Below are 24,777 nucleotides of genomic sequence, written 5' to 3'. Positions count from 1 at the left end.
ATCTCAAAAGTCCCCCATACCCTCCCCCCTACTCCCACCCACCCACCCACTCCCACTTCTTGGCCCTGGCGTTCCCCTATACTGAGGCATACAAAGTTTGCACAACCAATGGGCCTCTCTTTCCACTGATGGCCTACTAGGCCATCCTCTGATACATATGCAGCTAGAGACACGAGCTTGGGGGGGGGGATACTGGTTAGTTCATATTGTTGTTCCACCTATAGGGTTGCAGATCCCTTCAGCTCCTTGGGTACTTTATCTAGCTCCTCCATTGGGGGCCCTGTGATCTATCCAATAGCTAACTGTGAGCATCCACTTCTGTGTTTGCTAGGCCCCAACATAGTCTCACAAGAGACAGCTATATCTGGGTCCTTTCAGCAAAATCTTGCTAGTGTATGCAATCGTGTCAGCGTTTGGAGGCTGATTATGGGACGGATCCCCAGATATGGCAGTCTCTAGATGGTCTGTCCTTTCGCCTCAGCTCCAAACATTGTCTCTGTAACTCCTTCCATGGGTATTTTGTTCCCAATTCTAAGAAGGGGCAAAGTGTCCACACTTTGGTCTTCGTTCTTGAGTTTCATGAATTGTATCTTATATCTTGGGTATTCTAAGTATCTGGGCTAATATCCACTTATCAGTGAGTACATATCATGTGAGTTCTTTTGTGATTGGGTTACCTCACTCAGGATGATGCCTTCCAGGTCCATCCATTTGCCTAGGAATTTCATAAATTCATTCTTTTTAATAGATGAGTAGTACTCCATTGCGTAAATGTACCACATTTTCTGTATCCATTCCTCTGTTGAGGGGCATCTGGGTTCTTTCCAGCTTCTGGCTATTATAAATAAGGCTGCTATGAACATAGTGGATCATGTGTCCTTCTTACCGGTTGGAACATCTTCTGGATATATGCCCAGGAGAGGTATTGCAGGATCTTCTGGTAGTACTATGTCCAATTTTCTGAGGAACCGCCAGACTGATTTCCAGAGTGGTTGTACAAGCTTGCAATCCCACCCACAATGGAGGAGTGTTCCTCTTTCTCCACATCCTTGCCAGCATCTGCTGTCACCTGAATTTTTGATCTTAGCCATTCTGACTGGTGTGAGTTGGAATCTCAGGGTTGTTTTGATTTGCATTTCCCTGGTGATTAAGGATGCTGAACATTTTTTTCAGGTGCTTCTCAGCCATTCGGTATTCCTCTGGTGAGAATGGGTTATTTGATTTTCTGGAGTCCACCTTCTTGAGTTCTTTATATATATTGGATATTAGTCTCCTATCTGATATAGGATAGGTAAAGATCCTTTCCCAATCTGTTGGTGGCCTTTTTGTCTTATTGACGGTGTCTTTTGCCTCACAGAAGCTTTGCAGTTTTATGAGGTCCCATTTGTCAATTCTCGATCTTACAGCACAAGCCATTGCTGTTCTATTTAGGAATTTTTCCGCTGTGCCCATATCTTCGAGGCTTTTCCCCAATTTCTCTTCTATAAGTTTCACTGTCTCTGGTTTTATGTGGAGTTCCTTGATCCACTTAGATTTGACCTTAGTACAAGGAGATAGGAATGGATCAATTCGCATTCTTCTACATGATACTTCCAGTTGTGCCAGCACCATTTGTTGAAAATGCTGTCTTTTTTCCACTGGATGGTTTTAGCTCCCTTGTCAAAGATCAAGTGACCATAGGTGTGTGGGTTCATTTCTGGGTCTTCAATTCTATTCTATTGGTCTACTTGTCTGTCGCTATACCAGTACCATGCCGATTTTTATCACAATTGCTCTGTAGTAAAGCTTTAGGTCAGGCATGGTGATTCCACCAGAGGTTCTTTTATCCTTGAGAAGAGATTTTGCTATCCTAGGTTTTTTGTTATTCCAGATGAATCTGCCGATTGTCCTTTCTAATTCGTTGAAGAATTGAGTTGGAATTTTGATGGGGATTCCATTGAATCTGTAGATTGCTTTTAGCAAGATAGCCATTTTTACAATGTTGATCCTGCCAGTCCATGAGCATGGGAGATCTTTCCATCTTCTGTGATCTTCTTTAATTTCTTTCTTCAGAGACTTGAAGTTCTTATCATACAGATCTTTCACTTCCTTAGTTAGAGTCACGCCAAGATATTTTATATTATTTGTGACTATTGAGAAGGGTGTTGTTTCCCTAATTTCTTTCTGAGCCTGTTTATTCTTTGTGTAGAGAAAGTTCATTGACTTGTTTGAGTTAATTTTATATCCAGCTACTTCACTGAAGCTGTTTATCAGGTTTAGGAGTTCTCTGGTGGAATTTTAGGGTTAGTTATATATACTATCATATCATCTGCAAAATGTGATATTTTGACTTCTTCCTTTCCAATTTGTATTTCCTTGATCTCATTTTGTTGTCGAATTGCTCTGGCTAGGACTTCCAGTACAATGCTGAATAGGTAGGGAGAAAGTGGGCAGCCTTGTCTAGTCCCTGATTTTAGTGGGAATGCTTCTAGCTTCTTGTCATTTACTTTGACTTCCAACCCAAAGTTGTCAAAAAAGACAAGGAGGGACACTTCATACTCATCAAAGGTAAAATCCTCCAAGAGAATAACACATTATATTTTGATGATGTAATTGCAAGGATCTAGAATCCTTATTCACAAGCTGGATACATTTGTATGTATCTGCCAGTGATAGTCAATGGCTTTCAGAGAAAAGGACCCATTTTGGATACCTATGCCCACTGAGCTAGAAAAATATGCAATAGGATATTACATATTGTAATTTTTTTCCTTATAATTGTAGTGGATGACTATTATCCCAACACTTGGAAACCAACTAAGGTAGAAAGATGCAGATTTTTTTATTTATTTAAAATAAAATAAGGGATGTAATAGCTCAGCAGGTCCAGGCCTGACACCCTGAATTCATCTCTGAAACCTCCACAACAGAAGGCGAGAACTGACTCCCAAACGTTGTCCTCTGACCTCCACACATGCACTGTGGTCCATAACCCCTCACTTCTCAGTATCAACGCATACAATTTTTAAAATAAATCAAATTTGTTGCTTTTTAACTTTTTATTAGAGTTTCTAATAGTTATTTTTAACACTATCTCCGTCTTTACTTCTGAAGTTATTTATAAAATAAATATTAAAGATATCCCAAGGATTAAAACTTAATTAAATTTTGTTATTATCACAGTGATCGTCACTGGAGTCCATGGCCTTCAGATTTTGTTCTGAGAAAGAGACCACATCCTGATTCATGGACTCCTAGGCACCAGCAAATATGAGCTGCCCTGTTGCCACCCTAAAAGAAATGTGGGGGCACCAGTGTACCTGCCTGATACCATGCAAGATACAAAAGACAGATGTGCAGCTTTATGTGGCCAGGTACGGACCTGCATCCTGAATTGTGAGGGGGGACACAGTGCAGAGCCAGTCACACGTCACCCCTGACCACCCTCACTGTCACCTACTTCTGCTGCTTCATACAAGAGTGACAGCCATTGAAAGCCTTGCCACCACCTCCCATACTTTTTAGCCCAACTTAAAAACAAAAAGGAGTCGGGCAGTGGTGGTGCACACCTTTAACCCCAGCACTTGGGAGGCAGAGGCAAGCAGATTTCTGAGTGCTAGGCCAGCCGGGTCTACAGAGTGAGTTCCAGGACAGCCAGGGCTACACAGAGAAACCCTGTCTTGAAAAGAACAAAAACCAAAATCAAAAAACAGAAAGGAAAGGCTATAGCCCAAGGTATTGCCTCTGTGCCTCTGTGCCTTCTTCTTAAAGGCTATGAGTTTGAAAGACAAAAGAGACTATGAAAAGTGACCATCAAACTGAAGTAGGACATTAAAATACAAAACTGTAAAGGGGGTATGGATGTAGAATAGACACTTATTTTAGCAGGAAACTGGAAAGGGGACAAAATATGGTCTCCATGAGTCTTTTATGAATAGCTATGTCCTTTGCTACTGCTTTGAAGGTTGGTTTGCCTGTATCATTCTTTTATTCTGGATTCTGGAAACTCTCCCCTTCCCTCAACTCTTCAGGCCTAGAGGTGGCAATGGTTTCTTTGCTAGTAGCCTATGAAGTATGTTATAGCTGGTCACCACTGCTCTCTCTTTGCACGCAGTCCATTGTATCATCCTTTTCCAATGATTTCAATTTTAGCTCATGCCTGTGCTCTGCTGGGACCCTAACTCTACCCTGGAGTTGTGGAGAAACTGTATAGTATACTTAGCAATCTAACCATGATTTCCTTTACACTCTTCTCTTCTTCCTTTGCTCCTCTTTACTATTCGTGGTTAATCTTCCTAGTAAGATCTTTATCTGGTTCTTTAACACAATGATCAGTGAGCTGTATCAGCAAAGAATCAGACAGTAAATAGCTGGGCTATTGTGGGCTCCACAGTCTACAGCAGTACAGCAGTTGTTCAACTCAGCCCTTGTATAGCAAAAGCAGCTACGGCAGTAACACATAAATGAAGTATGGCTGTGCTCCGGTAATATTTTATTTATGAACTCTGAAATTTGAATTTCATATACCTTTCATAGGTGATGAAATATAATTCTTTTTTTGATTATTTTCAGCCATTTGAAAATATAAAATGCATTCTTAGTTACAAGTTGTACAAAAATGGGTCGTTGGCATGCTTGGCCTTTAGGTCAGAAACTACCAAGCCTTGTTTTAAAACTTAGCATCAGAGAGTTTTTAAACCCAAATTATTATTCTATATTTTTTTTACCATTTCCCTCCTTTTAAAGACTCTACTAATTCATTCTTTGAAACTAAAGCTTGCTTACTTTTCCCCAGAATCTTTGCCAACTGGCATTGAGTAGCATATTCAAACCACTCCCCACCAATGCGCCTTCCAGGGCCAATATCCTGGAAGCTGTTCCCACACTAAAGCCATTTCATCCAATATCCTGTCAGGGAGAAGGCATATCCAAGAATACCCTATATTATTCACTGCCTGAAAATAACAAAAGTCCTAGCACATCTAGACAAACCCTGCCCTCAGCAAGTGTGGAAGAAGATGGGGTTTGCTTTCACAGCGTCCCACCTCATCATGATCATGGTACACATCCAAAACATTCCCAGTTTTCTTCTTCCCTCTTCTTCCCTCCTCCTCCTTGGGACGATAGTGCATCCTCAGGACTATAGTGACTCTCGGGACCATAGTGCATCCTCAGGATCTTATTGCATCTTCAGGACCATAGTGCATCTCAGGACCATAGTACATCCTTAGAACCTTAGTGCATCCTAAAGACCATAGTCAATGCAGAAGCTAAATGCTAAGCTGTTTTACCTACCCCAACTGATACATAACTTTCACAAAGAACATTGTACAGTCAAAAAAAAAGTCTTTTCAAAATAAATCCTTGCCTAGAGTAGTGGTTATCTACCCTGGTTACATTAAAAAAATCGCCCAGAAAACATTAAAAAGGCTGATGAAAGGAAGCCAGGATATCTTAAGTTGCTATCTTCACTTTTCCAAATCTCCCACAGGGTTCTTTTGCAGCAGAAGAGCTGAGAACTATGGGATTCCAAGGAATAGCCAAAGGAGAAATGTTCAGATGGTCATAGGAGGTTAGGGTACATTCATTTAGGTCCTTGTCTGTTTCCATTATTCTTACTTTCCCACCCAAAGCTTTAAAGATAAAAAACAGTTGTGAAGAATGGGATGGAAGTGAACAACTTCATGTGACATTCTGGAAGGAGTGAGTTAGTACACAATTATTAGCCTTGACAACAATTATGAGAAGTCTTGCGATGCTCAGGGTGCACTTCACAGGGCATCCCACTTAGCTGGAGACAGGGAAGGCTTCTTTGAGACAGTGACACTCTGGCTGAGTTCTGAAGCTTCAGGAAGAATGAACTAGTAGAAGAATGGAATAGAGAGAAGTATGCAGATCCCCAGGCACCCTTAGTCTTAGAGCCCAGAGCAGTGGTTCTCAACCTTCATAATGCTGTGACCCTTTAAAAGTTGCTCATGTTGTCATGACCCCTGACTATAAAGTTATTTTCATAGCTGTAATTTTGGAACGGATATGAATGGTAATGCAAATGTAATCTGATAGGATGGATATCTGCTATGTGACTCCTATGAAGAGATAGTTAACATCCCCACCCAAGGGGTCACAACCCACAAGTTGAGAACCACTGGCTTAGAGAACCCATGAAAAAGCATTGGTGGAATTTAGAGAAGGGAAGAATGGTAGGGCCGATGAGGACTAGGCTAGCCAGGACCCTGGAGACCTTTCTGTATCGTGGAATGTTCTCTTCTTCTCTTCAATAGCAGCCTCATCATCTAACAGACACAGTGCTGGCTACAAAGCTTCTGCATCAGGAAGAGGCAATGCAGCTCACACTCACTTCTGCCCAACTCCAAAGTCCATGACCTTTTCACAGTTCTTCATCCTTCTGTGTTTTCTCTGCTTTTGGGGGTGGGACATTGCCCTAGAAACAGAACAAATAAATCACACTTGGGCTTCTATAGAGAATCTCTCTATTTTTTAAAAAAGAAAAGAAAAGAAAAAGAAATGAAAAGATAAGATAAGAAAAGGAAAGGAAAGGAAAGGAAAGAAAAGAAAAGAAAAGAAAAGAAAAGAAAAGAAAAGAAAAGAAAAGAAAAGAAATAGCTGTGTTTATATATAAATGGGACAAACAAAAATCATTCCATAGAAAATGTTAAAGAATACTAACCTTTTAAAAACACAACCTTATTTTATAAAGGAAAATACTTCCTGAAACTTCCTACTCCGTTCGACACAGAATTCCCAAGACTTCCTACTTCTGGTACTCAGCATCGGTCCACCAGGCAGGCAGTCACACTTATGCATCTGGTATTTACTGAGCACTTAGATGGCACTTGCTAGAGATATAAAGGAAAAAGCACAAGACCTCCACACTCTTAGGGGTTACTATCTTTACTATAAGAGTATCTGTCCCCAACCAGTGGGTCATAACCCTTTGGGGAGGGGTTGCATATCAGATATTTATATTATGATTCATAACAGTAACAAAATTACAGTTATATAACAGCAACAAAAAAATAAAATAATGTATGGCCAGAGGGTAACCACTACATGAGGAATTGCACTATAGGGTCCCAGTATTCGGAAGGTTGAAAGGCTGGATATTTGATACATGACTCCTGTAAAAGGTAGTTAACACCCTCCCAAAAGGATCATGCCCCACAGGTTGAGATCCACTGGCGTAGAGAACCAAGACCTGACACTATTACTGATGTTATGGTTACAGACTAGCTTACAGACTAGCATGGCTGTCCTAGAGACCCAATATGCAGCTGACTGAGACAGACACAGATACACCTAACCACTGGCTTGAAGTCGGGGACCCCTGCGGTTGAATTACGGAAAGATTGGAAGAAGATGAGGAGGAAGGTCACCCCATAAGAAGACCAGCAACTAACCTGGACCCTAAGATCTCTCAGACACTAAGCCACCAACCAGGCAGCAAAAATAATGTATGGCCAGATAGCATACATGAGCTGTTCCGAGACCCCCGACACATATACAGCAGAGGACTGCCTGGTCTGGCCTCAGTAGGAGATGTGCCTAACCCTCCAGAGACTTGAGGCCCCAGAGAGTGGGGAGGCCTGGCAGGGATGTGGGGGAACATCCCCTTGGAGGGATAGGGGAGGGGGTGGAGGAGGAATGAGATGAGGAACTGTGGGAGGGAGGACCAGGAGGGGAATAATGACTGGACTGTAAAAAAATAAAAGTAAAAAATAAAAATAAAGATTTTTTTTAAAGTGCCCATGCAAAAGCTGTAAAAGAGAGAAAGGGAGCAATGTGCTCAGCCAAATTCAAAGTCACAAATTCTTAAAGACTGAGTAAGAGGAGACTAGAAAGCTCTGGGGGCTTAGCTTTGATATTGATGCCCAGCAGATAATATCCTTCTGTCCTGCTATGCCATCATAACAGTTTTAAAGATAACCAAACCAAGATCAATAAAAATTTGCTATATATAATATTTTTGCAGCTAGGGAATACCATATTGTGAATAAAATTTAGGCGGTGGGCTAGAATGTTCTGGACCATGATCAATGAGTAAAAACTGTATAAATCTTCAAAAAAAGTTATGAGTCAGTTCCAAAATCAATAATATATATGAGATTGATCCAATCTTCTTCCAGATGGCCAAGGAAATCTGAACTGAGTCCTTAATGGAATGGCTAGTATACGGGATGTAAAATGAACAAATTTTAAAAAGCTTCATTAAAATCTTAAAATAAGACAGAAAAATCTGCAGCAGATGGTATGGATAATAGACAGTTAAATGTCTGGCGATGGGAGTGATGATGTTTTCTCACCAGCAATGGAGACTGGGAGAGAGGCAAGGGGGTGAATTATAGGAAATATGGTATTGGGTTTTGCAAATGAAAAAAAAAAAAGATTTATCTCAACAGTACCACGGGTAAACCTGGATCCTCATTGAAGCATTCAGCAGGATGCTAAAATTAAGATGGAATCTCAGCAGACTTTCCTGAGACCAAGGAGATGTAGAAGGGAAAGGCACATCTAAAGTCTCAATCTCCTTCAGGAATCTCGAAAGGCAATCCATAGGTGTGCTCGAATGATCCCTACCTATGCCTCTGAAGGTCCAATACAACTGCCTATCAAAGTGAGACTCCCAACTGATTCCCACACAGGCTAGGGGAGGTGGCTGATTGGGGAGCCCTTGCTAACTTCTAACGTGAGTATATTGCTTATGTGAGTATATTGCTAACTTCTAACATGAGTATATTGCTCATCAAAAGCACTTAGTTGCTCACGCATGCTTGGCGAATGGGCACACCTCATCCCCTAGCCTCCTTCCTCGGTGAGGAATGATTTCCTTGCCCTTATGGCCATACCACTTGCTGGAACTTGACAAAAGAGAACAAGAAATTGAAGCCATCATAGTACAATTAAGGGCATCTTCCCAATACCTCCACCAAGCTCACATCCAAAATACCTAGACGTGCAGTGAGTTGAGCGCTAAACCTAAGACCTTTCCTCAAAAAAAAAGTCAAGATACAAGACACCACACAAACTTAATTATGATGGAAAACATATCCATCTGCACAGCACCTAGTGTGAGCTACACATATCTTACCACCATTAATAAAATAAAAATCCTTCCTCATTTCTGGTCTTCCAATTTCAGGACCCTTGATTTGATCTGTCAGCTGTTTTAATCTTAAGATGGCTGAGTGAAGCAAAAAGGGATTAATCCTGATAGAAATAAATATTAAGGATAGAATTTTACCACCCTCTGAATTTGTTCCTCATGTCCACTGGTAAAACACTTTGCCAGTCCATAAAACACTTATTTTCTCTAAGCATTAGTAAAGCCAAGAGGAAATGTGGTGTTGCAGTAACAAGGTTGGTGTTACATGGCCCTGGCTCCAATTCCAGCCACACTGTGTCACCTTAAAACAGATACTCTTCCCAGCTGAGCATGTTGAGAGGCACTACACAGCGTTCCCAGATTAGTATCTGTAGGTAGCGTACTATGTGGACATCCCACATCAATCTACCTTGCTTCATTTCTTTCTTCTAACACAGTGGTTCTCAAGAGTGACAACCGCTTTGGGGATTGAATGATCCTTTTACAGCAATCACATATCAGATATCCAGCATATCAGATAGTTACATTATGGTTCATAACAATAGCAAAATTACAGTTATAGCGTAGCAACAAGATAATTTTACGGTTTGGGGTCACCACAACATGAGGAACTGGATTAAGGGCTCACAGCATTAGGAAGGATGAGAACCACTGCTCTAAAGTTGTGCCAACTGGAGAGTTGGTTCAGCAGTTAAAAGCACTAGCTGTTCTTCCAGAGGCCTGGAGTTCAATTCCAAGTAAGCACAGCAGCTTTCAACTGTCCATAACTTCAGTTACGGGATACTCAACACCCTCTTTGGCCTTAGAAGGCACCAGGCAAGTATGTGGTACACACACGCATGCATACACACACACACACACACACACACACATACACACACACACACACACACACACATGCACACACGCCAAACACATAAAAATTTTAAAGAATAAATATTCAGGAAAAAAAGCATCAATTTTTTTTAAGAGGTATGCTAGGAAATGATTGAATCTGGGCTGTCAAGGAAATGCGAATGAGGAAAATCCTGGAGAGTCAGACCTAGTTGGTAAGAATTATTAGGGGTCATTATGAGGAAGAGAAGACAGAAGACCATTCTGTCACTTCTGTTCAGAATGGACCATGGAGGTCGACAATGACCTATGGTGAATTGGCAAGATCACAGAGAAAGGGCTTGTGTGGCGCGACTGGCCTGTGCTAGGTAGAGCTGGCCTCAGTACTTTTCTCAGTAGTGCTGACCACAGTGTGCACCATCAATCTCTTAGCTCTCAGTCCTCCTCTCTACACTCCCGCTGTCCACTCTGTGTACTGGGGGACAGGATCTCTTGCATACAAGTAACTCCATGTATAATTAGGCTATGGGAAGCTAGAAAGCTTGACCGAGGTGGGATGAAGGGAGCGGCTAAGTTGTCCATCCTTTCTCTCTTTGCCCCAGTGGCATCCTGTAGCACTACTTCTGCAGATCCCCAATCTCAGAAACAACCAGCTCCTCTGAGCTCTCCCAGCCCTGCTCTCCCTGGTGCCCTAGCTGTAGCACCATCATCATGATCTCCACATGTGGTATGCCTGTCCCAAGACTGAAGCAACTGTCAGCCATTGCTAAACTCTGAGACGCTTCTCACCCCCTCTTCAGTGTCTCAATTATAAGTCTAAAGGCACAACCAGTTCTCTGGAACAGGACATCTGTTGTAAGACTGAATTGTTTTATATTTCCACACTAACCGCTAGCTGACACAACATCTAATCAAAGCATATGCATGATCATTTGTATAATCATGTATGATTCCATACTTTAAAAAACATATAAACTCAAGCTACATCATGATTAATCTCCCGGTAAAGAGAAGGAAAAAAAAATTCAGTGCAGAGTTCTCCAGCAAAATATATCATAGATCTGCTAATACAGGGCAATTACTCATTTGTGACTATAGCATGCATTTAATTCAGCATTTGCAAGGATGATGTAGAAAGGCAAATGAAAAAATGCAGAAAGTAATTCCCCGGGTACAATTTGAAATGTACTCCACAAATATCCAAAAGAATGAGGGAATAAAAATCTGGCAATCACAGAATAGGGATAGGAAATGATGTTGAAAATCATAATTGTACACAGCTAGCTCAAAGCAGAAAGTCCAGACAGTGCCCAGGAAGCACAGAGTTGGAGAGGTAAGAGGAACTCGTTGGAACCACAGATAATCCTGGGGTGGGAAAGGGAATAATAGATGAAAAAAAGTGAAGGAGACCCAGGACTGACTGGCTCAGAACTGAGTGCAACTTAAGTACCAGCTTGGATGTAGTCCTGAAGGGTGAAGGAAGAAACCATCTGATTGCTATGAGCATTAAGTGTCCTTCCTCTGCAGTGCTGCTATTTGAGATGATGTTCTCTCTCTCTCTCTCTCTCTCTCTCTCTCTCTCTCTCTCTCTCTCTCTCTCTGTCTCTCTCCCTCTCTTTCTCTATCTCTCTCTCTCCTCTTTCTCTCCCCCCGACCTCCAATCACTCCTGCCAATGTTTACAGTATTGATTGTTCCAAGATCAACAATGCTTTACCACTTTTGCATGCCTAGATAAGAAAACTATTAAAAACTGTAAGAACTCGAGGAAAGCAAATCAGAGGGATAATGAGCTGGAGGCTGTGATGGACAGAGGAAATGAGAGCCAGATTGGCTTAAGCAATCACATTTCCAGCACAGACCCAAAGAAAATCAGGCATATTGTGTGGGACAAACAAATTCCAATTAGAGAATAGATTCCAGCATTGACCTAATTATCTAGTGTCCAGTTCTCGTTTTTATGGGATGAATCCAGGCGAGTAAAATAAATTCTTGGAGCCAAAGTCACCCCTTCTAATAATGAAAGTTGCTTCCTTTTTTCTTCCTGAAGTCCCAGATGGTTAAAAAGATAAAATAAAAATCCCAGAATGTTATTTTTTGTGCAGTTTGGGCCTTAAATATAACATCTATCTGGATACTATGACTTCTGTGGGTTTATGTAGGTAATTTCTATGCCGTCAAGGGAGGTTCGAGGAATGAGTTCAAAGGAAGGGCAAGAAGCCTCAACTTTGAAAGGATAAAGCACCGGTAAAATCGATTGCTCCTAAGTAAATTATTAGTTGATCGAAGAGGAAGGATTAAAGCTGAATACTGGGAGGGCCTCGGTAAGCTGAGCGCTTGTGATCCAAGTGTTCCCGAGAAACCGTCTCTAAGCTAAAAGGGGGTAGGAGAGAAGCAACTGTAGTCAACTGTAATATAGCAAGTATCTGTCACGTGATTTAATTACAGAAATGAAAGCAACCCAGGAATTATGTGGTCTATTCAAGCCTGCAAGGAGCATGAACAAAGAATATAATTATACATCAAGCCTGTTGATTAAACAATTACTATTTAAAGCAGATATAGATTTAAAATTAATTTGCTTCTGCATTCTGAGGATTTGGGGACCAAGATAAACAGTGTTTGAAGTTTAATTATCTGTATGTGTGTAAGATGAAGGGGCTCATTTCAATTTGGTTAGTGCTGCGGAGCATTTTGGATGGTATAAAGGGACACAGCCAACACCGTGGCAAGTCTCTGCAGCAACGAAACGTGTGATTAAACCTAGCAAGAAGCCCTGCTCAACCTAATCCCCAGAGAATGGGGGCATAGTGCACGAGACATTGTCCAACTGCACATTAACATTCAAATGACATTAGTATGAAGTTTACCTAGAGGGTGAATACACTATCTCCAAGAGAATAGACAAAGGCCAAGCACACAGCCCTAGCTCCACCACAGAGACAGCTGGGGAGTGGATACCTTTACAGGGGACCAGACATATAGGACACCTATCTGCCAGCTACTTTAATTAGGGTGACTCCTATCAGTGGCCACAAGCACAGTGTCCCAGAGCAGAACTGCAGAGTTGAGAGGTGGGCACGATGCAAGGGTGAGTTGGGTTTGGCGTGAGAGACAATAAACAGAGAACAGAGCATTCTGAAGTTAAGGAATGACTTGCTGTTGTGAGGCATGGAGTCGTCTCTGTGTCTGCACACACAGTACAAACCACAATAGATGAGATTTCCTGTCCTCAAGCCGAGATCACCAGATGTCATGAAGGGAACATGCGCTTAGTGACCTAGTTGTATCTGAAACCTCCAACCCCACCACCTTTGTCTCAGGATAGCATGGCTGCTACCCATCTTCTTTTGTACCCTCCATCCAAACACTACCTCCAGCCATGGCGACTTTCCAGCAGATGTCCACCTTTTTGCTCCAAGTTTATCCATTTGCTTCTTCCCACTGTCTTGGAACAAAATTTCACTCCTCTGCTTCAACCAGTTGGAATCTCCTCATCATTCAGATTTCTCTTCACCTCACCTTAGGTAGTAACTAAAATTTGGGTTTGGATGACAACCATCTAGGTTCAAAATCCAAACTCTACCACTTATCATTCACATCACTTTTGTCCGCTGAGATTCCTTTTCTATGAAGCAGCTGTGACTAATATCTATATCATGGGGTTGTTACACTAGCCCATGAGTGAATGCATGAGATGCTCTCAAAACAGAGCCCATATTGTGGGAAAACCTTGGGAAATTGCTCTCCAAGCATAGGTCCTAAAGGTCTCTTGCAGTAAAGTATTTGGGATCTAAAACGCTTGGTCCCCAGCTCAGTGCCATTAGAAGGTGCTACATCTTTAATGTCTATGGCCGAATAGGAGGATGTCTTAGATTGCTGGGGGTGTGTGTTTTCCCAGCACACAGTAGAATCCCAACTCCTTGTGATCTTTCTTTTTGTTCCCTGGCATAAAGCAAATGACTTGGTTCCATTGCATGCCCTCCTGGGCATGCCCAGCACAGGCACAAAGGCAAAGGAGCAAAATGACCTTGACTAAAATACCCACCTTGGGAGCCAAAATAGACCCTTGTCCATCTGTTTACTGCCTCACCTTTTTCACAGAAACATAACTAACACACCTCCATTTACCGCACTTGCAATTTTAGGTTTGTATGATTCTTCTTAGCACACTTGTCTTTCCACTAGAACAAAAGCCCCATGGGGCAGAAATTTGCCTGTTCGTGAATCCATACGCCAGACTTTGTCCCTAATAGGACAGACAAACACTTCTGAGCAATAGTTGAGTGAAAATGTTAGTTCCTGGTATGCAACAGAGCCTCAGTAAATACTGTCAAACAACAACCCATTAATAATGCCACTGATAAGCCAAAGGCAAATTTTTATTCTCATTTACTTTGCCCAGTGGTTCTCAAGTAAGGGTGACTTCTGTCTCCTAATCTACATATAGGCGTAGCACGGTGCTACTGGCATCTCCTGGGGGCTGGCTAGGGAGGCTACTAAGTAATAGTGAACATTAAAGCAACCCCACCACAGGGATTGATTAATTAGCACAAACAGCAATGGTCCCTAGGCTTAAAGAACCTGAACTCTGCATTTGTCATTTTTCTCTAAATGTTTAATTCAGCAGTTGGAGTAAAGGATAGCAGGCAAATCTAGTCTGCCAGGGACAATTATCCTCAACCCTGGCCTGGCTTACTTTTTAGGTTACAAGGCTATTCTTGCCCTTCCCTATCACCCTCAAGCCCTACAGGCCTATCTGGGCACCCTCTCCCCTCAGCATTCCTGTGCCAGTCGTGAGACAAAACATGAGAATATGGGCCCTTTCCTTTGGGTCAGTCATCTCCATCAAACCTAGTCACAGCAAAACTCTCAACAGATGGAACTTGTGAACACAGCTACTTGGTTTTCTGAGCAGAATGGATTTGAATAAAGACCATGAAGTCAGAGACAGGGTGTAGATCAGTGCTGACATGCACAAGTTGCCATGCATAAAACAGAGTCAAGACAAAGAGGACTCACCGCGACAGTAAGTGCTGTGCTCAAAATCTATCAAGACATAGTCACAGGGATGAATTACAGGATCGGAGGGAAAGTGGAATAAATTATTCTGAGTTGGAGCTCAGATAATATCAGATGTTCCATAGCTCTCAAGTGTTAGATACTGATAAAAATTAATGTCTAATATTTCATTGAATAAAAAAGTGGCATGAACATAATGGTTTCAAAGTATGTTAAACAGAAGTGACAAATATTGTCTATTGTCGACAATGTGCAAAAACTAGGCACTGAAGCAGAATAAAGCCACAATGTTGGGCTCTAAGGATCGAGAACATCATTCTGACTTGCAGGCTCTCAGCGCTGGGATTTCAATATCCGCTCCTTACCTCATGCTCTCATGGCCTCTTCCTCAAGCTAGGTTTGCCACCATACTCCATTGTTGAAGAACAAAATCATTCAGTCACTATAGAAAACATTCTGGCATTTGCTCAAAAGGTTAAACATAGAACCACACACACCCACAGTTAGGTTCCTGGGTATATAGCTAAACAACATGAAAACAGATACTCAAACAAGACTTATTCAGAGTGACACTATTCACAATAGCCAAAGTATGAAAAGAATCACTGATGACAATCAACAGATAAATGGTTAAGCAAAAAGTAGTACATCCATATAATAGACTGCTATTCAATCATGAAAAGAAATGAGATGCTGATACAAGTTACAGGTTTGATGAACAACCAAAACTAGTATGCTAAGTGACAAAAGATTCCATATTATGTCATCCCATATATAAATGTTCTGAGTAAATCTATCCACAAAGATAGAATCTGGATTGATTTGCCAGGTTTTGAAGAAAAGGGAATATTCAGAAAAATGCCAGCAAGAATGAAAAGGTTAAGAGGTTCTACTCGTTAAACAGTACAGAGTGAAGGAGATGTTTGAACTAGATGAATAGTGTGGTGGTTTGTATATGTTCAGCCCAGAGAGTGGCACTATTAGAAAGTGTGGCCCTATTGGAATAGGTGTGGCCTTGTTAGCGTTGGTGTGTCACTGTGGGTGTGGGCTTTAAGATCCTCATCCTAGCTACCTGGAAGGCAGTATCCTGCTAGCAGCCTTCAGATGAAGATGGAGAACTCTCAGCTCCTCCTGCACCATGCCTGCCTAGATGCTGCCATGTTCCTCCCTTGATGATAATGGACTGAACCTCTGAACCTAAATGCCAGCCCCAATTAAATGTTGTCCACATAAGAGTTGTCTTGGTCATGGTGTCTGTTCATAGCAGCAAAACCCTGACTAAGACAGATGATAATTGTAAACATATCAAGGTAATCATAAATGTATCAAAACCTCTTACCTACCTCTGTAACATCTTGCTGTACCTGGCAAGAGTTGCCATCAATTATAAAACTATTAAGTTCTGAAAATAGGAAGATGATTCTTTGAAAAAGACCATTCTTTCTAGATCAGCAGATAATCGAGCAAGAGTATGTCTCACTTCCCATTCTTCTTTTCCAGCATGGACAGTGATAAAAATGATAAGGATCAATTAGCAAGAGGAGCAGAATTTTGGGCCATGACTCAGTATAAAATAGATAAGTTACCAGTGGATTCACAGCGACATATCAAGGACCTGTTCTGTAACCAGTACAGATAAAATTCATAGGTTAAAGCCCAATTCTTAATATGACAGTTTTTATAGATGTGGACTTTAGTAGATTAAATCATAAACAGGATAGGTGGCTGTGATGGTTTGTATATTCTTGGGCCAGAGAGTGGCACCATTTGGAGGTATGGCCTTGTTGGAATAGGTGTGACCTGGTTGGAGTAGGTGTGTCACTGTGGGTGTGGGCTTAAGATCCTCACCCTAGTTGCCTGGAAGTCAGTCTTCCACTAGCAGCCTTTGGATGAAGACATAGAACTCTCAGCTCTGCCTGTGCCATGCCTGCTTGGATACTGCCATGCTCCCACCTTGATGATAATGGACTGAACCTCTGAACCTGTAAGCCAGCCCCAAGTAAATGTTGTTTTTTATAAGATTTGCCTTGGTCATGGTGTCTGTTCACAGCAGTAAAACCCTAACTAAGACAGTGGCCTTATTAAGGAGAGCCCAGAGAGGTCACTCCACTTCTACTAGGAGAGAACAGAGTGAGAAGATGGCCATCCACTTATCAGGAAATGTTTCCTTGTCAAGCCCACAGCTTCCTTGACTTGGACTAGCCAGCATTTAGAAATGTAAGAATGCAAAGTTTTGTTGTTCATAAGCTACCCAGTCTTTAGTACTTTGTTATAGTAACAGAAACATACTTAGATACTAGCACTAGGATTGTAGCATCTCTGAGACTCAAAAGCACCATTGTAATTCACAAATTTAGAACATTGGTTCTTGAATATTCATTCTATTTAGTATTCATGTTCTTTTTACCAACCCAATTTTTATCACCTAAACGTTACTTCCAATATCCACCATTTCTTTTTAAGTGAAATATTTTTAATTGAAATAGAATTACATCATGTCTCCCTCCCTTTCTTCCCTCAAGACCCTCCCAGTTACCCTCCCTTTAACCCTTTCCACACCTCTCTACTCTCAAGTAGAAAAAACATCTTTTTCTACTATATTTGTACACCCATCTATGTATGTATATGTATATATATATATATATATATATATATACATATATATGTATATATATGTATATATATATATATGTACATATATGTACACATATATGTGTGTGCATACACACAAGTGTATGTAAATACATTTGTGTATGTATATATATATATATATATGTATATATATATATATATATATATACACACACACATATGGATTCATATATATATATATATATGGTTTCAAGGCTGGCAACTCTACAATGGACAACTGATAAGGGGGTTCATCCCAGGAAAGGCTAACTCCTCTTCCATCAGTCAATAGTTGCCACAGTTCTTTGTCTAGGGGTGGATTCCCATGAAAATTTCCCCCTTCCATATTAACACATCCATTGTTATTGCTATTATTCCAGACTAGTTTCTGTGTTCATTGCTGTGACAGACTGTCTCACAGCAGACTTCCTAGGATTCCGGCTCTTGCAATCTTCCCAAAGCCTCTTCTGAAATGTTCCTGAGCTGCAGATGCAGGAGCTGAGATGTAGATGTATCCATTGGGGTTGGCTCCCTATGATCCTTTGATCTCTGCATTGTCTCCAGTTGCAGTATTGTGTGATCATTTCCATTAGCCATAAAGAGAAAGGTCTTTGATGAAAGGTGTTAGCTGTACTTAACTGTGGGTGTAGGGATAAAATTTAGACTGTAGTGAGGAGTTATGCTGTCTAGTAAAGTGACAGTAATAGTTTTTCTCTAAAGTCCGAGGCCTCACTAACTCTGAGATGCTGGCGAGGTTTCCAGTACCAGGCACAATTTCTGTCCTTTTGAGTGGGCCTGAAATCCAATTAGACAGCTCTTGGTTGCCACCAACATGGGAGATCCATGTCTTGCACCTTTATTCATATCTTGTCATGCTGGTAATTGTCATGGTTCATAGGGGTTACAGCTGGGTAGGATTTTTTAATTACTTCCCTCCCTTGTCAGCTTGCATGGTATTTTCTGGAACCATGAAATCTAGACCACAATAAAGAGGCTTTCAGGTCAAATTCAGCTAAAACCATCCTATTCATGTGTTCTAAGGGTGTGGTGTCATCAACAATACAGGACCACCATTAACACCTAAGAGGCAATCAATGACTACATCAATAATCTATATTATTTTGGGAGTCACCTTCAGCTATCCTGACCAACACTTCAAAAGAAGGTTTCTTGTGTTTGATAGTGGATTTTTCTCTTAGACTACAGCTCTTGTGGGGAGCATTGTCAGACCAAGCAGCTTAGCTTCCATAGTGTATACTATAATATATACATATATTAAGGTAATATAGATAAAAGACACATATACACTTACATCTATTATGTATAAGTCTACATAAATATAAAATAATATGATTTCTTGACACTTCATCAAACAAACTTGATATTATTTGTTCCCCTTTCTCCTTCAATATCAACCTCCTTCCCTCCACCCCATTGGAGCCTCTCCCAGTTATTCCATTTTTCACTTCACCATTTCCCCTTCTGTTCTTATGACTACCAAAGTTAGTCACCTCTTTCTGATTACAAAGAAGACCGAAAGATGTAAGATCCCAAAGAATCTTTCTGAAAAGAAACTGGTTGGATAAAAAAGGAACACCCACCTCAAAAGGTAAAGGAGAAAAAGTGGGTTCATGTCAATAAAATCAATTCCAGAGAAAAGTCTGGTAGGTTTTTCAAATATGAATCTTCTGTACCACATCTTCATAGCATGGATGGGCAATCCTCACTGATAAGATTATCTGTCCCTCTCTACATGCCCAGTGAACTTATAGTAATGTTCTCCTCAAATACTTTCCATAAAGAAACCTAATGTAATAGTTAATAATGATTGTCAACTTGACAGGATCTAGAATCATCTAGGAAACAAACCTCTAGGCATGTCTTTGGAGTAGTTTGAAAACGGGGTTAATCAAAATGGATGTAACCACACCAACATGTAGGTGGCCCCATTCTGTAGGTTAGGATCCAAGACTGAGTAAAAAGGAAAAGGCAGTTCAAGTACTAGTACTGAATTTTCTCTCTTTCCTGACTGTAGATGCAATGAGAGCACATGTTCCTACTGCCATGCCTTCCTACCCATGATAGATTATGTGGTGGTGTGAAAGAAAATGACCTTCATGGGCACACGTAGTTGAATGTCTGGTCCACAATTGGTGGAACTATTTAGTAGGGATTGGGAAGTGGGATCTTGGAGGAGGGGTGTCACTGGAGACAGTCTTTGGGGCTTCAAAAGCCCATTATATGCCCTCCCCATTAGTTCATCACTTCCTACTTGCAGATCAAAATGCAGACTCTGAGCTATACCAGCACCATGCTGGCCTGCCTGCTGCCATGTCCTCCACCATGGTAGTCCTGGACTCGCCTTCTGAAAATGTAAGCCCAATAAACTCTTCTATAAGTTGTTTTGGTCACAGTGTCTTATCACAACAGCAGAAAAGTAACTAGGGTATCCTCATATTGTGAGCCACAATAAACCTTGCCTCCCATAAGCTGCTTTGGTCAAGTGTTTTGTCAGTCACTGCTGTACATGAGTCAGACAACCATGTAGAACATTTCTGGCCAACTGGCCTTACCTCTACTTCTTGGAGAATACACGCAGGTTCATAAAACAGCCATAGAAGGTCACACCACAGAAACACAAGCAAGTTGCCTTGGAAGACAAAGAAGAACAGAGATTTAGTCAAATAGTCAACATTCTTTTGTTTTATCTTGCCTTGAGTGTACAACATGAACTATAAATTAAATAAATAAATAAAAATTAAAAATAAGTGACTGCCACTCATCTTGTTAATGACATTCGGCAAAGCACTTCAGGTCCTGTCTTATTCTTTAGATTTTAGAATTTCTGTCTTAACTCTAAACCTTGGTCAAGTCTTGGGAGCCCAGTCACCTAATGTGGAACAGACTTTACCCTGGGGTGTTCAGATCTAGCTATGAGGTCCAATCGATACCCCTTTTCACAGATGGAACTTAAGCTCTTCAAAAACATACCCTTCTGTATAGACCAGAGCAAGTGACTGTTGAATGTGATGAACTCAAAGCCTAAGCTCTGAGGAAACAGGAAATTACAAATGCCTTCACGAGAAATTTGGTGTCATTGAACCAGTACACTGTGTTCTGCCTTTTGGTATTATTAAATCCAATTCTGGGTGGCTTCTGGAACAAGGCAAGTAGACAGGATTTCTTTGGGCTAACATCTGGAAGCATGCAAGTCCCACACAGTTAAGTCTATGGAAATGGGATTCAAATGCTGGGACTGTCCTGTTCCAACCTAAAGACCATCACAGCACAATGTGCCTCAAAGACTCCTTAAGACAGCATCACAAACTTGGACAATGGTTGGCAGCAGTCAGCTTCCAGCTTTGCCAGGCTGAGTTTTTTTTTTTTCTTTTTTTTAAGGGCAGAAAGCATTTAATGGCTATGAATACTTCATTTAGCTTTTTTTTTCCTAATGCATTATAAGAAGTTCTCTTTTCAGCACTTGACTCTGCCAAATATCCAATCTCAACATCCCATCCAACTAACAGGGGAAATTTCATCCAAATCTTTTATTAAGCCTTTCTCAGGCACTCAGTGCTTGCAGAAGACTTTGAAATAATTTAGTAGCCAAAACTTGTATACTGAATCAGGTCACCACATACAGAAAGGAAATTGCCCTCTTACTGTTTAACACTGACTTTGCAGAGAAAGACCCTCGAGGCTCAAGGGAGTTTTATAGGTACTTGCCAAGATCTTATTGGAGTGAAATGAAGTACAAGTCTAGACTCTCAAACCTCCCAGGGCTTGTCTTATACAGACACAGGGGGGCAGCTGACTCCTGGGTCGAGGTGAACAGTGACTGAGATGCCTTCCACGTGGTCTGTGACAGTTCTGGAGTTTTCCATTAGGCCTATGCCTCAAGAACTCTTTCTGATACAAACAAAGCCTGTATTGAGCAGTTGAAGGTGTTGCTTAACAGGATTGATACATTAGTTAGCTAATATATTAATTAGTTTTCCTTTATCTGCATGACCCGGTATTGTCAACAAAGAGAAGGAGGCCTGAAACAAGGAAGCTTGAAACAGGCAATTTAGGGTAAGTAGGCTCTGAGGGATGAAGAGAACAATCCAAAGCATGAACATGTCTGGAGCAAAAGAGGTGAACTAGTTAAGATGTAGTGATGGGCAGAAGAAAAGAATAAGGGTACCAGACATCAACTTCCATTGAAACGGAGCAAGAAGAACAGAGGAAATAAAAACCAGATTTGGCATGGTTGACAAGCCTGCCCCAGGACAGCACTGCTTGCCAAGAAAGGAGAAGCCAGTGTTAAGAAAATGTGAGTTTTTAAAACCTCAGGAAATGACTTACAGGGAAACAACAAACTGTCAAAGACCTGAGACTAAGAGTGCCTTACAGAACAGGACCAGGACAAAGGTGTATGTAAGAGTTTCTCTGATTGGGGGAAGGGAGGGGAGAGCCTGGCACTTCCATGGGACACCCATACTCACCCGCATCCTAGGGAGGCAAATGGCCCTGACACAGTCCACAGTCCATGCTGTGGTTAAACCTCTGTGTACACCTCTCCAAATCTGCCTAAATTTCCTGATCTAAAAATGGAAACCTGCTGACGCAGATGCCCCTGTCTTACCTCTGGCATCAGAAAAATGTCCATGGACTTTACCACACCCACACTGGTTCCCCTCCTCTCTCCCAGCATCTGCTTTTTTGTTCCATCTAGGAGGACTGCCAGGACAAAATTGTTAAAAAGAAATATGGTCCCTTCAGTTAAATATATCTAGTGGTAAGTTGATAAAGTTTACCTAAAATTTTTATTACATATTTAATACTGGAAACAGGGTCTTTCCTACATCCAAAGGCCTCAGCTTCTTAACCTTCATGAACTTCTCCTCAGCTCTTTGATGTCCCTGTCTACGTGTGGTGCCAACTTCTCTCTGTGCTTCAGGTTGTGCTATATCCTGAAAGACCATGGTGGAGAGATGTTGTCACCCCTCTCTGACAACCCCTGCTTGCTTATCTGTCTAATCCCTAAGGTTTTTACTCATTGTGTTGTCTCCCTTCCCTAACTGTGTGAGTGTATTTGTGTGTGTATGCTAGTGTTTATGTGTGAGCACATGTATACCATAGTTCATATATGGAGGACAGTTCTATTTCTGTGTGTGTGTGTATGCTAGTATTTATGTGTGAACACATGCATAACAGTACACATGAAAAACAGTTCTCTCTCTCTCTCGTGTGTGTGTGTGTGTGTGTGTGTGTGTGTGTGTGTGTGCTTATACTTATGTGCAAACACATGCATGTCATAGTATGCATATAGAGGTCAGAGGACAGCTTGTAGGAGTTGGTTTTCTCCCTCAAAAATCTGGGTCCCAGAGACAGAGCTCAAGTCTTCAGGCTTGAAGACTTATGATTTCCTTCCCTGCATCATCTCAGTGGCCCAGAGTTCTCTATTTTTATAAATTAACCCAAAGAGAACCATTGGTTAAAGCTTAAGAAAATCTAATGAGAGAAATTGCTGATAATAGATAATATGTTCGCTATTTTTTTTTTATTATACCAGTCTTCATAGGTAACAAACTGAAATTTTAGTAGAGACATTAAATAGAGATAGTAAAGCATCAGTCTAAATGAATGGCTCCTTTCTAGGGACTTCAGGCATCAGAGTGGGTTGACATGGAAGAGGAGAGAAGAAGAGTGGGACCCTGTTCTACCTATGTTCATAAGCTGACTCCTCAAGTAACTGCCATGCACGCTGTGGGCAAACCATACTTTTTTTTCATTCACTTGAGTCTGTTAAACCCTGGATTGAGCTTGGGTTACTAAAATGAACTAAAAGATCCAAAGGCAGCAATAAACAGTAAGCTCACAGTTATGGAAAGTAGCATCCCTTAGGGCCAAATATAAAAATCTTGTATCATTGACAAAGAGCCTGCTGAGTGACTCACCTACATAGAAAGGGACAAAATTGCCCCATACAAGAAAGTGAATTCTTGTCAGGCAGTGGTGGTGCATGTCTTTAATCCCAGCACTTGGGAGGCAGAGGCAGGTGGATTTCTGAGTTCAAGGCCAGCCTGGTCTACAGAGTGAGTTCCAGGACAGCCAGGGCTACACAGAGAAACCCTGTCTTAAAAAAACAACAAACCAAAAAAAAAAAAAAAAAAAAAAAAAAAACAGAAAGAAAGAAAGAAAGAAAGAAAGAAAGAAAGAAAGAAAGAAAGAAAGAAAGAAAGGAAGGAAGGAAGGAAGGAAGAAAGAAAGAAAGAGAGAGAAAGTGAATTCTTTCCCTTTCCAGTTAAAATGTGGAACAAGTTATTTAGACTCTTAGATAACTTATCTACAAAATGGCATAAATATATTCATGTCAGCAGGTTGTAAGAATTCACCTGAAGGTTTATGGAATATGTATAGGCCAAGTCTGCCCTGAGATTTGCTATACCACTATAAGCAAGTGAAAATACCAGCAATTCAAGGGTGGAAATCTTTGGCCTCCAAATGCACTCCGAGATAACTGTGGTATACATACTGTTAACAAGCGTGGGAAATCATTCACATCTGAGATTTTTGCATTGCCCTTTGGACAGCTGACCAAACCCTGAACTATCAGCCCCAACGATACATACATATTACCTGTTTCTGGCAGCCTCCATGGCCAAGAGACCCTGGCTATCTCTGAGACACTTCTTCTTCCCACTAGGCAGAAGGCACCCACCCCATGTCCTTTGTCTCACCTCCCATTCCCCCCTTACTCCCTCCCTTCTCCCCTACCAGCTGAGAACCTGCAAGAGCTTGCCTAGCCTGAACGCTGGGTTGTTCTTTTGCCTTTAAAATGCCTGCCCGGATTAATCAGTAAACAGCAGCCCTTGGCTGCCACTGGGTCTCTTGCCCTGACATGAGTCCCTTCTCCTGCCAACCAGAAGATGTGACGTTTTAGGGAAGATTCAGTTCTTGGCCTTTGCCCTCCCTGCCTGTGTCAGCCTCCTTTGAAGGTTACCTGTCTTTGCTGGCAATCTTGCACATGGACGTAAAGTTAAGTGGGTGCTTGACCTGACCTTGGCGATGCACACCAGTCTACATATGAGTTCTAAAAAGGACCACTTGACATTTGCTGTCTTATTTGTGTCTAGACGGAGAAAAAGAAGCCTCATGTGGAGAGATTCTCTCTTAGGTCTGGAGATGTGGCTTGTGAATGGCACTT

The 24,777-nt window shown here is 41.3% G+C and overlaps 2 long non-coding RNA genes across 4 annotated transcripts in view; one reads left to right on the top strand and one right to left on the bottom strand.

Moving 5' to 3' along the window:
* Gm36427 overlaps positions 1-24,777 on the top strand; it is a 79,670-nt gene that overhangs the window by 6,806 nt on the left and 48,087 nt on the right. Inside the window, exons 2-3 of one of the 3 annotated variants that reach the window (XR_873874.3) lie at positions 3,163-3,353; positions 6,261-6,411. This is a non-coding gene — a long non-coding RNA (predicted gene, 36427). Of the gene's footprint in view, positions 1-3,162; positions 3,558-6,260; positions 6,412-24,777 lie in introns of those variants that run through there. The other 2 variants (XR_873873.3, XR_382827.4) reach the window with 2 other exon arrangements.
* 4933416M06Rik (RIKEN cDNA 4933416M06 gene) overlaps positions 5,687-24,777 on the bottom strand; it is a 39,078-nt gene continuing 19,987 nt past the window's right edge. The window contains exons 5-6 of the long non-coding RNA NR_045846.3: positions 20,159-20,235; positions 5,687-6,421 (exon numbers count right to left, since the gene is read on the bottom strand). This is a non-coding gene — a long non-coding RNA (RIKEN cDNA 4933416M06 gene). The remainder of the gene's footprint in view (positions 6,422-20,158; positions 20,236-24,777) is intronic.

The sequence above is a fragment of the Mus musculus genome, chromosome 13, assembly GCF_000001635.26.
Source record: "Mus musculus strain C57BL/6J chromosome 13, GRCm38.p6 C57BL/6J".
Classification (NCBI taxonomy): Eukaryota; Metazoa; Chordata; class Mammalia; order Rodentia; family Muridae; genus Mus; species Mus musculus.
The sequence above is the reverse complement of the archived record's forward strand: the minus strand, read 5'-3'. Positions and strand labels throughout refer to the sequence as shown.